We start from the raw sequence: 17,056 nt of genomic DNA, 5'->3' as shown, positions 1-17,056 counted from the left end.
ACTCCCTAAATCATTTCAAAACCCTACCAATTCACAGGAAAGTCCCACAAAATCTCCACCAATTCCCAGAACATCCCACAAAAATCTCACAAAAATCCCGAAATCTTCTGAAAACTCGACCAAATTCCAGAAACGCCCCATAAAATCAGCACAGTTTCCCTCAAAATTCAAGAAAAAACACCACAAAATTCCCAAAATCTTTTCAAAATACCACAAAATTCTTGAAAAGCCCTACCAAATTCCAGAAACATCCCACAAAATGTCCTCAATACCCAACAAAATCCCAGAAAAATCACACAAAATTCCCTAAATCTTCTCAAAACACGGCCAAAATCCACAAAAATCCCACCAAATCTCCACAAATTCCCACAGAATACATGAAAAATCCCTGATAATTCTTCAGTTCTCTACAGAATCTTACAAAATTCCAGAAGAGTCCCTCAAAGTTCCACAAGCATCCCACAAAATCTCCCCAGTATCCAACAAAATTCCAGGAAAAATCCCACAAAATTCCCTAAATCTTCTCAAAACATGACCAAATTCTGGAAAAATATCCCACCGAATCTCCACAAATTCCCACAGAATACATGAAAAATCCCTGATAATTCGTCAGTTCTCTACAGAATCTCACCAAATTCCAGAGAAGTCACTCCAAGTTCCACAAGCATCCCACAAAATCTCCCCAGTATCCAACAAAATTCCAGGAAAAATCCCACAAAATTCCCTAAATCTTCCCAAAACATGACCAAATTCTAGAAAAATATCCCACCAAATCTCCACAAATTCCCACAAAATACATGAAAAATCCCTCAAGATCCCTAAATCGCCTCAATATCCCACAAAATCCCACAAAAATCCCACAAAACCTCCACAAGTTTCCACAAAATCTAAGAAAAATTCCTCAAAATTCTTCAAGTCTCCTCAAAACCACACAAAGTCCTCGAAAAGACCCACCAAATTCCAGAAAAATCTTACAGAATTCCCTAAATCTTCTCAAAACTCTACCAAATTCCAGAAAAATCCCACCAAATCTCCACAAATTCCCACAGAATACATGAGAAATCCCTGATAATTCTTCAGTTCTCTACAGAATCTCACCAAATTCAAGAAAAGTCCCTCAAAGTTCCACAAGCATCCCACAAAATCTCCCCAGTATCCAACAAAATTCCAGGAAAAATCCCACAAAATTCCCTAAATCTTCCCAAAACACGACCAAATTCTAGAAAAATATCCCACCAAATCTCCACAAATTCCCACAAAATACATGAAAAATCCCTCAAGATCCCTAAATCGCCTCAATATCCCACAAAATCCCACAAAAATCACACAAAACCTCCACAAGTTTCCACAAAATCTAAGAAAATTTCCTCAAAATTCTTCAAGTCTCCTCAAAACCACACAAAGTCCTTGAAAAGGCCCACCAAATTCCAGAAAAATCCCACAGAATCTACACAAATTCCCACAAAATCTAAAACAAATTCCTCAAAATTCTTCAAGTCTCCTCAGAATCCCACACAATTCCAGAAAAAACCCACAAAATTCCAGAGAAGTCCCACAAAACTCCCTAAATCATTTCAAAACCCTACCAATTCACAGGAAAGTCCCACAAAATCTCCACCAATTCCCAGAACATCCCACAAAAATCTCACAAAAATCCCGAAATCTTCTGAAAACTCGACCAAATTCCAGAAACGCCCCATAAAATCAGCACAGTTTCCCTCAAAATTCAAGAAAAAACACCACAAAATTCCCAAAATCTTTTCAAAATACCACAAAATTCTTGAAAAGCCCTACCAAATTCCAGAAACATCCCACAAAATGTCCTCAATACCCAACAAAATCCCAGAAAAATCACACAAAATTCCCTAAATCTTCTCAAAACACGGCCAAAATCCACAAAAATCCCACCAAATCTCCACAAATTCCCACAGAATACATGAAAAATCCCTGATAATTCTTCAGTTCTCTACAGAATCTTACAAAATTCCAGAAGAGTCCCTCAAAGTTCCACAAGCATCCCACAAAATCTCCCCAGTATCCAACAAAATTCCAGGAAAAATCCCACAAAATTCCCTAAATCTTCTCAAAACATGACCAAATTCTGGAAAAATATCCCACCGAATCTCCACAAATTCCCACAGAATACATGAAAAATCCCTGATAATTCGTCAGTTCTCTACAGAATCTCACCAAATTCCAGAGAAGTCACTCCAAGTTCCACAAGCATCCCACAAAATCTCCCCAGTATCCAACAAAATTCCAGGAAAAATCCCACAAAATTCCCTAAATCTTCCCAAAACATGACCAAATTCTAGAAAAATATCCCACCAAATCTCCACAAATTCCCACAAAATACATGAAAAATCCCTCAAGATCCCTAAATCGCCTCAATATCCCACAAAATCCCACAAAAATCCCACAAAACCTCCACAAGTTTCCACAAAATCTAAGAAAAATTCCTCAAAATTCTTCAAGTCTCCTCAAAACCACACAAAGTCCTCGAAAAGACCCACCAAATTCCAGAAAAATCTTACAGAATTCCCTAAATCTTCTCAAAACTCTACCAAATTCCAGAAAAATCCCACCAAATCTCCACAAATTCCCACAGAATACATGAGAAATCCCTGATAATTCTTCAGTTCTCTACAGAATCTCACCAAATTCCAGAAAAGTCCCTCAAAGTTCCACAAACATCCCACAAAATCTCCCCAGTATCCAACAAAATTCCAGGAAAAATCCCACAAAATTCCCTAAATCTTCTCAAAACATGACCAAATTCTAGAAAAATATCCCACCGAATCTCCACAAATTCCCACAGAATACATGAAAAATCCCTGATAATTCGTCAGTTCTCTACAGAATCTCACCAAATTCCAGAAAAGTCCCTCAAAGTTCCGCAAACATTCCACAAAATCTCCCCAGTATCCAACAAAATTCCAGGAAAAATCCCACAAAATTCCCTAAATCTTCTCAAAACACGACCAAATTCTAGAAAAATATCCCACCAAATCTCCACAAATTCCCACAAAATACATGAAAAATCCCTCAAGATCCCTAAATCGCCTCAATATCCCACAAAATCCCACAAAGATCACACAAAACCTCCACAAGTTTCCACAAAATATAAAAAAAATTCCTGAAAATTTTTCAAGTCTCCTCAAAACCACACAAAGTCCTTGAAAAGGCCCACCAAATTCCAGAAAAATCCCACAGTATCTACACAAATTCCCACAAAATCTAAAACAAATTCCTCAAAATTCTTCAAGTCTCCTCAGAATCCCACACAATTCCAGAAAAAACCCACAAAATTCCAGAGAAGTCCCACAAAACTCCCTAAATCATTTCAAAACCCTACCAATTCACAGGAATGTCCCACAAAATCTCCACCAATTCCCAGAACATCCCACAAAAATCTCACAAAAATCCCTAAATCTTCTGAAAATTCGACCAAATTCCAGAAACGCCCCATAAAATCAGCACAGTTTCCCACAAAATTCAAGAAAAAACACCACAAAATTCCCTAAATCTTTTCAAAATACCACAAAATTCTTGAAAAGCCCCACCAAATTCCAGAAACATCCCACAAAATGTCCTCAATACCCAACAAAATCCCAGAAAAATCACACAAAATTCCCTAAATCTTCTCAAAACACGGCCAAAATCCACAAAAATCCCACCAAATCTCCACAAATTCCCACAGAATACATGAAAAATCCCTGATAATTCTTCAGTTCTCTACAGAATCTCACCAAATTCCAGAAAAGTCCCTCAAAGTTCCACAAACATCCCACAAAATCTCCCCAGTATCCAACAAAATTCCAGGAAAAATCCCACAAAATTCCCTAAATCTTCTCAAAACATGACCAAATTCTAGAAAAATATCCCACCGAATCTCCACAAATTCCCACAGAATACATGAAAAATCCCTGATAATTCGTCAGTTCTCTACAGAATCTCACCAAATTCCAGAAAAGTCCCTCAAAGTTCCGCAAACATTCCACAAAATCTCCCCAGTATCCAACAAAATTCCAGGAAAAATCCCACAAAATTCCCTAAATCTTCTCAAAACACGACCAAATTCTAGAAAAATATCCCACCAAATCTCCACAAATTCCCACAAAATACATGAAAAATCCCTCAAGATCCCTAAATCGCCTCAATATCCCACAAAATCCCACAAAGATCACACAAAACCTCCACAAGTTTCCACAAAATATAAAAAAAATTCCTGAAAATTTTTCAAGTCTCCTCAAAACCACACAAAGTCCTTGAAAAGGCCCACCAAATTCCAGAAAAATCCCACAGTATCTACACAAATTCCCACAAAATCTAAAACAAATTCCTCAAAATTCTTCAAGTCTCCTCAGAATCCCACACAATTCCAGAAAAAACCCACAAAATTCCAGAGAAGTCCCACAAATCTCCCTAAATCATTTCAAAACCCTACCAATTCACAGGAATGTCCCACAAAATCTCCACCAATTCCCAGAACATCCCACAAAAATCTCACAAAAATCCCTAAATCTTCTGAAAATTCGACCAAATTCCAGAAACGCCCCATAAAATCAGCACAGTTTCCCACAAAATTCAAGAAAAAACACCACAAAATTCCCTAAATCTTTTCAAAATACCACAAAATTCTTGAAAAGCCCCACCAAATTCCAGAAACATCCCACAAAATGTCCTCAATACCCAACAAAATCCCAGAAAAATCACACAAAATTCCCTAAATATTCTCAAAACACGGCCAAAATCCACAAAAATCCCACCAAATCTCCACAAATTCCCACAGAATACATGAAAAATCCCTGATAATTCGTCAGTTCTCTACAGAATCTCACCAAATTCCAGAAGAGTCCCTCAAAGTTCCACAAGCATCCCACAAAATCTCCCCAGTATCCAATAAAATTCCAGGAAAAATCTTACAAAATTCCCTAAATCGCCCCAAAACACTACCAAATTCTAGAAAAATATCCCACCAAATCTCCACAAATTCCCACAAAATACATGAAAAATCCCTCAAGATCCCTAAATCGCCTCAATATCCCACAAAATTCCACAAAAATCCCACAAAACCTCCACAAGTTTCCACAGAATCTAAGAAAAATTCCTCAAAATTCTTCAAGTCTCCTCAAAACCACAAAAAGTCCTTCAAAAAGGCCTACCAAATTCCAGAAATATCTTGCAGAATTCCCTAAATCTTCTCAAAACTCTACCAAATTCCAGAAAAATCCCACCAAATCTCCACAAATTCCCACAGAATACATGAAAAATCCCTGATAATTCGTCAGTTCTCTACAGAATCTCACCAAATTCCAGAAAAGTCCCTCAAAGTTCCACAAACATCCCACAAAATCTCCCCAGTATCCAATAAAATTCCAGGAAAAATCCCACAAAATTCCCTAAATCTTCTCAAAACACGACCAAATTCTAGAAAAATATCCCACTGAATCTCCACAAATTCCCACAAAATACATGAAAAATCCCTCAAGATCCCTAAATCGCCTCAATATCCCACAAAATCCCACAAAGATCACACAAAACCTCCACAAGTTTCCACAGAATCTAAGAAAATTTCCTCAAAATTCTTCAAGTCTCCTCAAAACCACACAAAGTCCTTGAAAAGGCCCACCAAATTCCAGAAAAATCCCACAGAATCTACACAAATTCCTACAAAATCTAAAACAAATTCCTCAAAATTCTTCAAGTCTCCTCAGAATCCCACACAATTCCAGAAAAAACCCACAAAATTCCAGAGAAGTCCCACAAAACTCCCTAAATCATTTCAAAACCCTACCAATTCACAGGAATGTCCCACAAAATCTCCACCAATTCCCAGAACATCCCACAAAAATCTCACAAAAATCCCTAAATCTTCTGAAAACTCCACCAAATTCCAGAAACGCCCCATAAAATCAGCACAGTTTCCCTCAAAATTCAAGAAAAAACACCACAAAATTCCCAAAATCTTTTCAAAATACCACAAAATTCTTGAAAAGCCCCACCAAATTCCAGAAACATCCCACAAAATGTCCTCAATACCCAACAAAATCCCAGAAAAATCACACAAAATTCCCTAAATCTTCTCAAAACACGGCCAAAATCCACAAAAATCCCACCAAATCTCCACAAATTCCCACAGAATACATGAAAAATCCCTGATAATTCTTCAGTTCTCTACAGAATCTCACCAAATTCCAGAAGAGTCCCTCAAAGTTCCACAAACATCCCACAAAATCTCCCCAGTATCCAATAAAATTCCAGGAAAAATCCCACCAAATTCCCTAAATCTTCCCAAAACACGACCAAATTCTAGAAAAATATCCCACCAAATCTCCACAAATTCCCACAAAATACATGAAAAATCCCTCAAGATCCCTAAATCGCCTCAATATCCCACAAAATTCCACAAAAATCCCACCAAACCTCCACAAGTTTCCACAGAATCTAAGAAAAATTCCTCAAAATTCTTCAAGTCTCCTCAAAACCACAAAAAGTCCTTCAAAAAGGCCTACCAAATTCTAGAAATATCTTGCAGAATTCCCTAAATCTTCTCAAAACTCTACCAAATTCCAGAAAATCCCACCAAATCTCCACAAATTCCCACAGAATACATGAAAAATCCCTGATAATTCGTCAGTTCTCTACAGAATCTCACCAAATTCCAGAAAAGTCCCTCAAAGTTCCACAAACATCCCACAAAATCTCCCCAGTATCCAATAAAATTCCAGGAAAAATCCCACAAAATTCCCTAAATCTTCTCAAAACACGACCAAATTCTAGAAAAATATCCCACCAAATCTCCACAAATTCCCACAAAATACATGAAAAATCCCTCAAGATCCCTAAATCGCCTCAATATCCCACAAAATCCCACAAAAATCACACAAAACCTCCACAAGTTTCCACAAAATCTAAGAAAATTTCCTCAAAATTCTTCAAGTCTCCTCAAAACCACACAAAGTCCTTGAAAAAAACCACCAAATTCCAGAAAAATCCCACAGAATCTACACAAATTCCCACAAAATCTAAAACAAATTCCTCAAAATTCTTCAAGTCTCCTCAGAATCCCACACAATTCCAGAAAAAACCCACAAAATTCCAGAGAAGTCCCACAAAACTCCCTAAATCATTTCAAAACCCTACCAATTCACAGGAAAGTCCCACAAAATCTCCACCAATTCCCAGAACATCCCACAAAAATCTCACAAAAATCCCTAAATCTTCTGAAAACTCGACCAAATTCCAGAAACGCCCCATAAAATCAGCACAGTTTCCCTCAAAATTCAAGAAAAAACACCACAAAATTCCCAAAATCTTTTCAAAATACCACAAAATTCTTGAAAAGCCCTACCAAATTCCAGAAACATCCCACAAAATGTCCTCAATACCCAACAAAATCCCAGAAAAATCACACAAAATTCCCTAAATCTTCTCAAAACACGGCCAAAATCCACAAAAATCCCACCAAATCTCCACAAATTCCCACAGAATACATGAAAAATCCCTGATAATTCTTCAGTTCTCTACAGAATCTTACAAAATTCCAGAAGAGTCCCTCAAAGTTCCACAAGCATCCCACAAAATCTCCCCAGTATCCAACAAAATTCCAGGAAAAATCCCACAAAATTCCCTAAATCTTCTCAAAACATGACCAAATTCTGGAAAAATATCCCACCGAATCTCCACAAATTCCCACAGAATACATGAAAAATCCCTGATAATTCGTCAGTTCTCTACAGAATCTCACCAAATTCCAGAGAAGTCACTCCAAGTTCCAGAAACATCCCACAAAATCTCCCCAGTATCCAACAAAATTCCAGGAAAAATCCCACAAAATTCCCTAAATCTTCTCAAAAAACGACCAAATTCTAGAAAAATATCCCACCAAATCTCCACAAATTCCCATAAAAAACATGAAAAATCCCTCAAGATCCCTAAATCGCCTCAATATCCCACAAAATTCCACAAAAATCCCACCAAACCTCCACAAGTTTCCACAGAATACATGAAAAATCCCTGATAATTCGTCAGTTCTCTACAGAATCTCACCAAATTCTTGAAAAGCCCCACCAAATTCCAGAAACATCCCACAAAATGTCCTCTATACCCAACAAAATCCCAGAAAAATCACACAAAATTCCCTAAATCTTCTCAAAACACGGCCAAAATCCACAAAAATCCCACCAAATCTCCACAAATTCCCACAGAATACATGAAAAATCCCTGATAATTCTTCAGTTCTCTACAGAATCTCACCAAATTCCAGAAAAGTCCCTCAAAGTTCCACAAACATCCCACAAAATCTCCCCAGTATCCAACAAAATTCCAGGAAAAATCCCACAAAATTCCCTAAATCTTCTGAAAACATGACCAAATTCTAGAAAAATAACCCACCGAATCTCCACAAATTCCCACAGAATACATGAAAAATCCCTGATAATTCGTCAGTTCTCTACAGAATCTCACCAAATTCCAGAAAAGTCCCTCAAAGTTCCGCAAACATTCCACAAAACCTCCCCAGTATCCAACAAAATTCCAGGAAAAATCCCACAAAATTCCCTAAATCTTCTCAAAACACGACCAAATTCTAGAAAAATATCCCACCAAATCTCCACAAATTCCCACAAAATACATGAAAAATCCCTGATAATTCGTCAGTTCTCTACAGAATCTCACCAAATTCCAGAAAAGTCCCTCAAAGTTCCACAAACATCCCACAAAATCTCCCCAGTATCCAACAAAATTCCAGGAAAAATCCCACAAAATTCCCTAAATCTTCTCAAAACTCTACCAAATTCCAGAAAAATCCCACCAAATCTCCACAAATTCCCACAGAATACATGAAAAATCCCTGATAATTCATCAGTTCTCTACAGAATCTTACAAAATTCCAGAAGAGTCCCTCAAAGTTCCACAAGCATCCCACAAAATCTCCCCAGTATCCAACAAAATTCCAGGAAAAATCCCACAAAATTCCCTAAATCTTCTCAAAACATGACCAAATTCTGGAAAAATATCCCACCGAATCTCCACAAATTCCCACAGAATACATGAAAAATCCCTGATAATTCGTCAGTTCTCTACAGAATCTCACCAAATTCCAGAGAAGTCACTCCAAGTTCCAGAAACATCCCACAAAATCTCCCCAGTATCCAACAAAATTCCAGGAAAAATCCCACAAAATTCCCTAAATCTTCTCAAAAAACGACCAAATTCTAGAAAAATATCCCACCAAATCTCCACAAATTCCCATAAAAAACATGAAAAATCCCTCAAGATCCCTAAATCGCCTCAATATCCCACAAAATCCCACAAAAATCACACAAAACCTCCACAAGTTTCCACAGAATACATGAAAAATCCCTGATAATTCGTCAGTTCTCTACAAAATCTCACCAAATTCTTGAAAAGCCCCACCAAATTCCAGAAACATCCCACAAAATGTCCTCAATACCCAACAAAATCCCAGAAAAATCACACAAAATTCCCTAAATCTTCTCAAAACACGGCCAAAATCCACAAAAATCCCACCAAATCTCCACAAATTCCCACAGAATACATGAAAAATCCCTGATAATTCTTCAGTTCTCTACAGAATCTCACCAAATTCCAGAAGAGTCCCTCAAAGTTCCACAAACATCCCACAAAATCTCCCCAGTATCCAATAAAATTCCAGGAAAAATCCCACAAAATTCCCTAAATCGCCCCAAAACACGACCAAATTCTAGAAAAATATCCCACCAAATCTCCACAAATTCCCACAAAATACATGAAAAATCCCTCAAGATCCCTAAATCGCCTCAATATCCCACAAAATTCCACAAAAATCCCACCAAACCTCCACAAGTTTCCACAGAATCTAAGAAAAATTCCTCAAAATTCTTCAAGTCTCCTCAAAACCACAAAAAGTCCTTCAAAAAGGCCTACCAAATTCCAGAAATATCTTGCAGAATTCCCTAAATCTTCTCAAAACTCTACCAAATTCCAGAAAAATCCCACCAAATCTCCACAAATTCCCACAGAATACATGAAAAATCCCTGATAATTCGTCAGTTCTCTACAGAATCTCACCAAATTCCAGAAAAGTCCCTCAAAGTTCCACAAACATCCCACAAAATCTCCCCAGTATCCAATAAAATTGCAGGAAAAATCCCACCAAATTCCCTAAATCTTCTCAAAACACGACCAAATTCTAGAAAAATATCCCACTGAATCTCCACAAATTCCCACAAAATACATGAAAAATCCCTCAAGATCCCTAAATCGCCTCAATATCCCACAAAATCCCACAAAGATCACACAAAACCTCCACAAGTTTCCACAGATTCTAAGAAAATTTCCTCAAAATTCTTCAAGTCTCCTCAAAACCACACAAAGTCCTTGAAAAGGCCCACCAAATTCCAGAAAAATCCCACAGAATCTACACAAATTCCTACAAAATCTAAAACAAATTCCTCAAAATTCTTCAAGTCTCCTCAGAATCCCACACAATTCCAGAAAAAACCCACAAAATTCCAGAGAAGTCCCACAAAACTCCCTAAATCATTTCAAAACCCTACCAATTCACAGGAATGTCCCACAAAATCTCCACCAATTCCCAGAACATCCCACAAAAATCTCACAAAAATCCCTAAATCTTCTGAAAATTCGACCAAATTCCAGAAACGCCCCATAAAATCAGCACAGTTTCCCACAAAATTCAAGAAAAAACACCACAAAATTCCCAAAATCTTTTCAAAATACCACAAAATTCTTGAAAAGCCCCACCAAATTCCAGAAACATCCCACAAAATGTCCTCAATACCCAACAAAATCCCAGAAAAATCACACAAAATTCCCTAAATCTTCTCAAAACACGGCCAAAATCCACAAAAATCCCACCAAATCTCCACAAATTCCCACAGAATACATGAAAAATCCCTGATAATTCTTCAGTTCTCTACAGAATCTCACCAAATTCCAGAAGAGTCCCTCAAAGTTCCACAAACATCCCACAAAATCTCCCCAGTATCCAATAAAATTCCAGGAAAAATCCCACAAAATTCCCTAAATCGCCCCAAAACACTACCAAATTCTAGAAAAATATCCCACCGAATCTCCACAAATTCCCACAAAATACATGAAAAATCCCTCAAGATCCCTAAATCGCCTCAATATCCCACAAAATTCCACAAAAATCCCACCAAACCTCCACAAGTTTCCACAGAATCTAAGAAAAATTCCTCAAAATTCTTCAAGTCTCCTCAAAACCACAAAAAGTCCTTCAAAAAGGCCTACCAAATTCCAGAAATATCTTGCAGAATTCCCTAAATCTTCTCAAAACTCTACCAAATTCCAGAAAAATCCCACCAAATCTCCACAAATTCCCACAGAATACATGAAAAATCCCTGATAATTCGTCAGTTCTCTACAGAATCTCACCAAATTCCAGAAAAGTCCCTCAAAGTTCCACAAACATCCCACAAAATCTCCCCAGTATCCAATAAAATTCCAGGAAAAATCCCACCAAATTCCCTAAATCTTCTCAAAACACGACCAAATTCTAGAAAAATATCCCACTGAATCTCCACAAATTCCCACAAAATACATGAAAAATCCCTCAAGATCCCTAAATCGCCTCAATATCCCACAAAATCCCACAAAGATCACACAAAACCTCCACAAGTTTCCACAGAATCTAAGAAAATTTCCTCAAAATTCTTCAAGTCTCCTCAAAACCACACAAAGTCCTTGAAAAGGCCCACCAAATTCCAGAAAAATCCCACAGAATCTACACAAATTCCCACAAAATCTAAAACAAATTCCTCAAAATTCTTCAAGTCTCCTCAGAATCCCACACAATTCCAGAAAAAACCCACAAAATTCCAGAGAAGTCCCACAAAACTCCCTAAATCATTTCAAAACCCTACCAATTCACAGGAAAGTCCCACAAAATCTCCACCAATTCCCAGAACATCCCACAAAAATCTCACAAAAATCCCTAAATCTTCTGAAAACTCAACCCAATTCCAGAAACGCCCCATAAAATCAGCACAGTTTCCCACAAAATTCAAGAAAAAACACCACAAAATTCCCAAAATCTTTTCAAAATACCACAAAATTCTTGAAAAGCCCCACCAAATTCCAGAAACATCCCACAAAATGTCCTCAATACCCAACAAAATCCCAGAAAAATCACACAAAATTCCCTAAATCTTCTCAAAACACGGCCAAAATCCACAAAAATCCCACCAAATCTCCACAAATTCCCACAGAATACATGAAAAATCCCTGATAATTCTTCAGTTCTCTACAGAATCTCACCAAATTCCAGAAAAGTCCCTCAAAGTTCCACAAACATCCCACAAAATCTCCCCAGTATCCAACAAAATTCCAGGAAAAATCCCACAAAATTCCCTAAATCTTCTCAAAACATGACCAAATTCTAGAAAAATATCCCACTGAATCTCCACAAATTCCCACAGAATACATGAAAAATCCCTGATAATTCGTCAGTTCTCTACAGAATCTCACAAAATTCCAGAAGAGTCCCTCAAAGTTCCACAAACATTCCACAAAATCTCCCCAGTATCCAACAAAATTCCAGGAAAAATCCCACAAAATTACCTAAATCTTCTCAAAACACGACCAAATTCTAGAAAAATATCCCACCAAATCTCCACAAATTCCCACAAAATACATGAAAAATCCCTCAAGATCCCTAAATCGCCTCAATATCCCACAAAATCCCACAAAGATCACACAAAACCTCCACAAGTTTCCACAGAATCTAAGAAAAATTCCTCAAAATTCTTCAAGTCTCCTCAAAACCACAAAAAGTCCTTCAAAAAGGCCTACCAAATTCCAGAAATATCTTGCAGAATTCCCTAAATCTTCTCAAAACTCTACCAAATTCCAGAAAAATCCCACCAAATCTCCACAAATTCCCACAGAATACATGAAAAATCCCTGATAATTCGTCAGTTCTCTACAGAATCTCACCAAATTCCAGAAAAGTCCCTCAAAGTTCCACAAACATCCCACAAAATCTCCCCTGTATCCAATAAAATTCCAGGAAATATCCCACCAAATTCCCTAAATCTTCTCAAAACACGACCAAATTCTAGAAAAATATCCCACCGAATCTCCACAAATTCCCACAAAATACATGAAAAATCCCTCAAGATCCCTAAATCGCCTCAATATCCCACAAAATCCCACAAAGATCACACAAAACCTCCACAAGTTTCCACAAAATATAAAAAAATTTCCTCAAAATTCTTCAAGTCTCCTCAAAACCACACAAAGTCCTTGAAAAGGCCCACCAAATTCCAGTAAAATCCCACAGAATCTACACAAATTCCCACAAAATCTAAAACAAATTCCTCAAAATTCTTCAAGTCTCCTCAGAATCCCACACAATTCCAGAAAAAACCCACAAAATTCCAGAGAAGTCCCACAAAACTCCCTAAATCATTTCAAAACCCTACCAATTCACAGGAAAGTCCCACAAAATCTCCACCAATTCCCAGAACATCCCACAAAAATCTCACAAAAATCCCTAAATCTTCTGAAAACTCGACCAAATTCCAGAAACGCTCCATAAAATCAGCACAGTTTCCCTCAAAATTCAAGAAAAAACACCACAAAATTCCCAAAATCTTTTCAAAATACCACAAAATTCTTGAAAAGCCCCACCAAATTCCAGAAACATCCCACAAAATGTCCTCAATACCCAACAAAATCCCAGAAAAATCACACAAAATTCCCTAAATCTTCTCAAAACACGGCCAAAATCCACAAAAATCCCACCAAATCTCCACAAATTCCCACAGAATACATGAAAAATCCCTGATAATTCGTCAGTTCTCTACAGAATCTCACAAAATTCCAGAAGAGTCCCTCAAAGTTCCACAAACATTCCACAAAATCTCCCCAGTATCCAACAAAATTCCAGGAAAAATCCCACAAAATTCCCTAAATCTTCTCAAAACATGACCAAATTCTAGAAAAATATCCCAACAAATCTCCACAAAATCCCACAAAATACATGAAAAATCCCTCAAGATCCCTAAATCGCCTCAATATCCCACAAAATTCCACAAAAATCACACCAAACCTCCACAAGTTTCCACAGAATATAAGAAAAATTCCTCAAAATTCTTCAAGTCTCCTCAAAACCACACAAAGTCCTTGAAAAGGCCCACCAAATTCCAGAAAAATCCCACAGAATCTACACAAATTCCCACAAAATCTAAAACAAATTCCTCAAAATTCTTCAAGTCTCCTCAGAATCCCACACAATTCCAGAAAAAACCCACAAAATTCCAGAGAAGTCCCACAAAACTCCCTAAATCATTTCAAAACCCTACCAATTCACAGGAAAGTCCCACAAAATCTCCACCAATTCCCAGAACATCCCACAAAAATCTCACAAAAATCCCTAAATCTTCTGAAAATTCGACCAAATTCCAGAAACGCCCCATAAAATCAGCACAGTTTCCCACAAAATTCAAGAAAAAACACCACAAAATTCCCAAAATCTTTTCAAAATACCACAAAATTCTTGAAAAGCCCCACCAAATTCCAGAAACATCCCACAAAATGTCCTCAATACCCAACAAAATCCCAGAAAAATCACACAAAATTCCCTAAATCTTCTCAAAACACGACCAAAATCCACAAAAATCCCACCAAATCTCCACAAATTCCCACAGAATACATGAAAAATCCCTGATAATTCTTCAGTTCTCCACAGAATCTCACCAAATTCCAGAAAAGTCCCTCCAAGTTCCACAAACATCCCACAAAATCTCCCCAGTATCCAACAAAATTCCAGGAAAAATCCCACAAAATTCCCTAAATCTTCTCAAAACATGACCAAATTCTAGAAAAATATCCCACCGAATCTCCACAAATTCCCACAGAATACATGAAAAATCCCTGATAATTCGTCAGTTCTCTACAGAATCTCACCAAATTCCAGAAGAGTCCCTCAAAGTTCCACAAGCATCCCACAAAATCTCCCCAGTATCCAATAAAATTCCAGGAAAAATCCCACAAAATTCCCTAAATCTTCCAAAAACACGACCAAATTCTAGAAAAATATCCCACCAAATCTCCACAAATTCCCACAAAATACATGAAAAATCCCTCAAGATCCCTAAATCGCCTCAATATCCCACAAAATCCCACAAAAATCACACAAAACCTCCACAAGTTTCCACAGAATCTAAGAAAAATTCCTCAAAATTCTTCAAGTCTCCTCAAAACCACAAAAAGTCCTTCAAAAAGGCCTACCAAATTCCAGAAATATCTTGCAGAATTCCCTAAATCTTCTCAAAACTCTACCAAATTCCAGAAAATCCCACCAAATCTCCACAAATTCCCACAGAATACATGAAAAATCCCTGATAATTCGTCAGTTCTCTACAGAATCTCACCAAATTCCAGAAAAGTCCCTCAAAGTTCCACAAACATCCCACAAAATCTCCCCAGTATCCAATAAAATTGCAGGAAAAATCCCACCAAATTCCCTAAATCTTCTCAAAACACGACCAAATTCTAGAAAAATATCCCACCAAATCTCCACAAATTCCCACAAAATACATGAAAAATCCCTCAAGATCCCTAAATCGCCTCAATATCCCACAAAATCCCACAAAAATCACACAAAACCTCCACAAGTTTCCACAAAATCTAAGAAAATTTCCTCAAAATTCTTCAAGTCTCCTCAAAACCACACAAAGTCCTTGAAAAGGCCCACCAAATTCCAGTAAAATCCCACAGAATCTACACAAATTCCCACAAAATCTAAAACAAATTCCTCAAAATTCTTCAAGTCTCCTCAGAATCCCACACAATTCCAGAAAAAACCCACAAAATTCCAGAGAAGTCCCACAAAACTCCCTAAATCATTTCAAAACCCTACCAATTCACAGGAATGTCCCACAAAATCTCCACCAATTCCCAGAACATCCCACAAAAATCTCACAAAAATCCCTAAATCTTCTGAAAACTCCACCAAATTCCAGAAACGCCCCATAAAATCAGCACAGTTTCCCACAAAATTCAAGAAAAAACACCACAAAATTCCCAAAATCTTTTCAAAATACCACAAAATTCTTGAAAAGCCCCACCAAATTCCAGAAACATCCCACAAAATGTCCTCAATACCCAACAAAATCCCAGAAAAATCACACAAAATTCCCTAAATCTTCTCAAAACACGGCCAAAATCCACAAAAATCCCACCAAATCTCCACAAATTCCCACAGAATACATGAAAAATCCCTGATAATTCGTCAGTTCTCTACAGAATCTCACAAAATTCCAGAAGAGTCCCTCAAAGTTCCACAATCATTCCACAAAATCTCCCCAGTATCCAATAAAATTCCAGGAAAAATCCCACCAAATTCCCTAAATCTTCCCAAAACACGACCAAATTCTAGAAAAATATCCCACAAATTCCCACAAAATACATGAAAAATCCCTCAAGATCCCTAAATCGCCTCAATATCCCACAAAATTCCACAAAAATCCCACCAAACCTCCACAAGTTTCCACAGAATCTAAGAAAAATTCCTCAAAATTCTTCAAGTCTCCTCAAAACCACAAAAAGTCCTTCAAAAAGGCCTACCAAATTCCAGAAATATCTTGCAGAATTCCCTAAATCTTCTCAAAACTCTACCAAATTCCAGAAAAATCCCACCAAATCTCCACAAATTCCCACAGAATACATGAAAAATCCCTGATAATTCGTCAGTTCTCTACAGAATCTCACCAAATTCCAGAAAAGTCCCTCAAAGTTCCACAAACATCCCACAAAATCTCCCCAGTATCCAATAAAATTCCAGGAAAAATCCCACAAAATTCCCTAAATCTTCTCAAAACACGACCAAATTCTAGAAAAATATCCCAACAAATCTCCACAAAATCCCACAAAATACATGAAAAATCCCTCAAGATCCCTAAATCGCCTCAATATCCCACAAAATCCCACAAAGATCACACAAAACCTCCACAAGTTTCCACAAAATCTAAGAAAATTTCCTCAAAATTCTTCAAGTCTCCTC

The sequence above is a fragment of the Cyanistes caeruleus genome, unplaced genomic scaffold (assembly GCF_971803275.1).
Source record: "Cyanistes caeruleus unplaced genomic scaffold, bCyaCae1.hap1.1 HAP1_SCAFFOLD_67, whole genome shotgun sequence".
NCBI classification, from domain to species: Eukaryota; Metazoa; Chordata; class Aves; order Passeriformes; family Paridae; genus Cyanistes; species Cyanistes caeruleus.
This window is presented reverse-complemented; position numbering follows the sequence as displayed.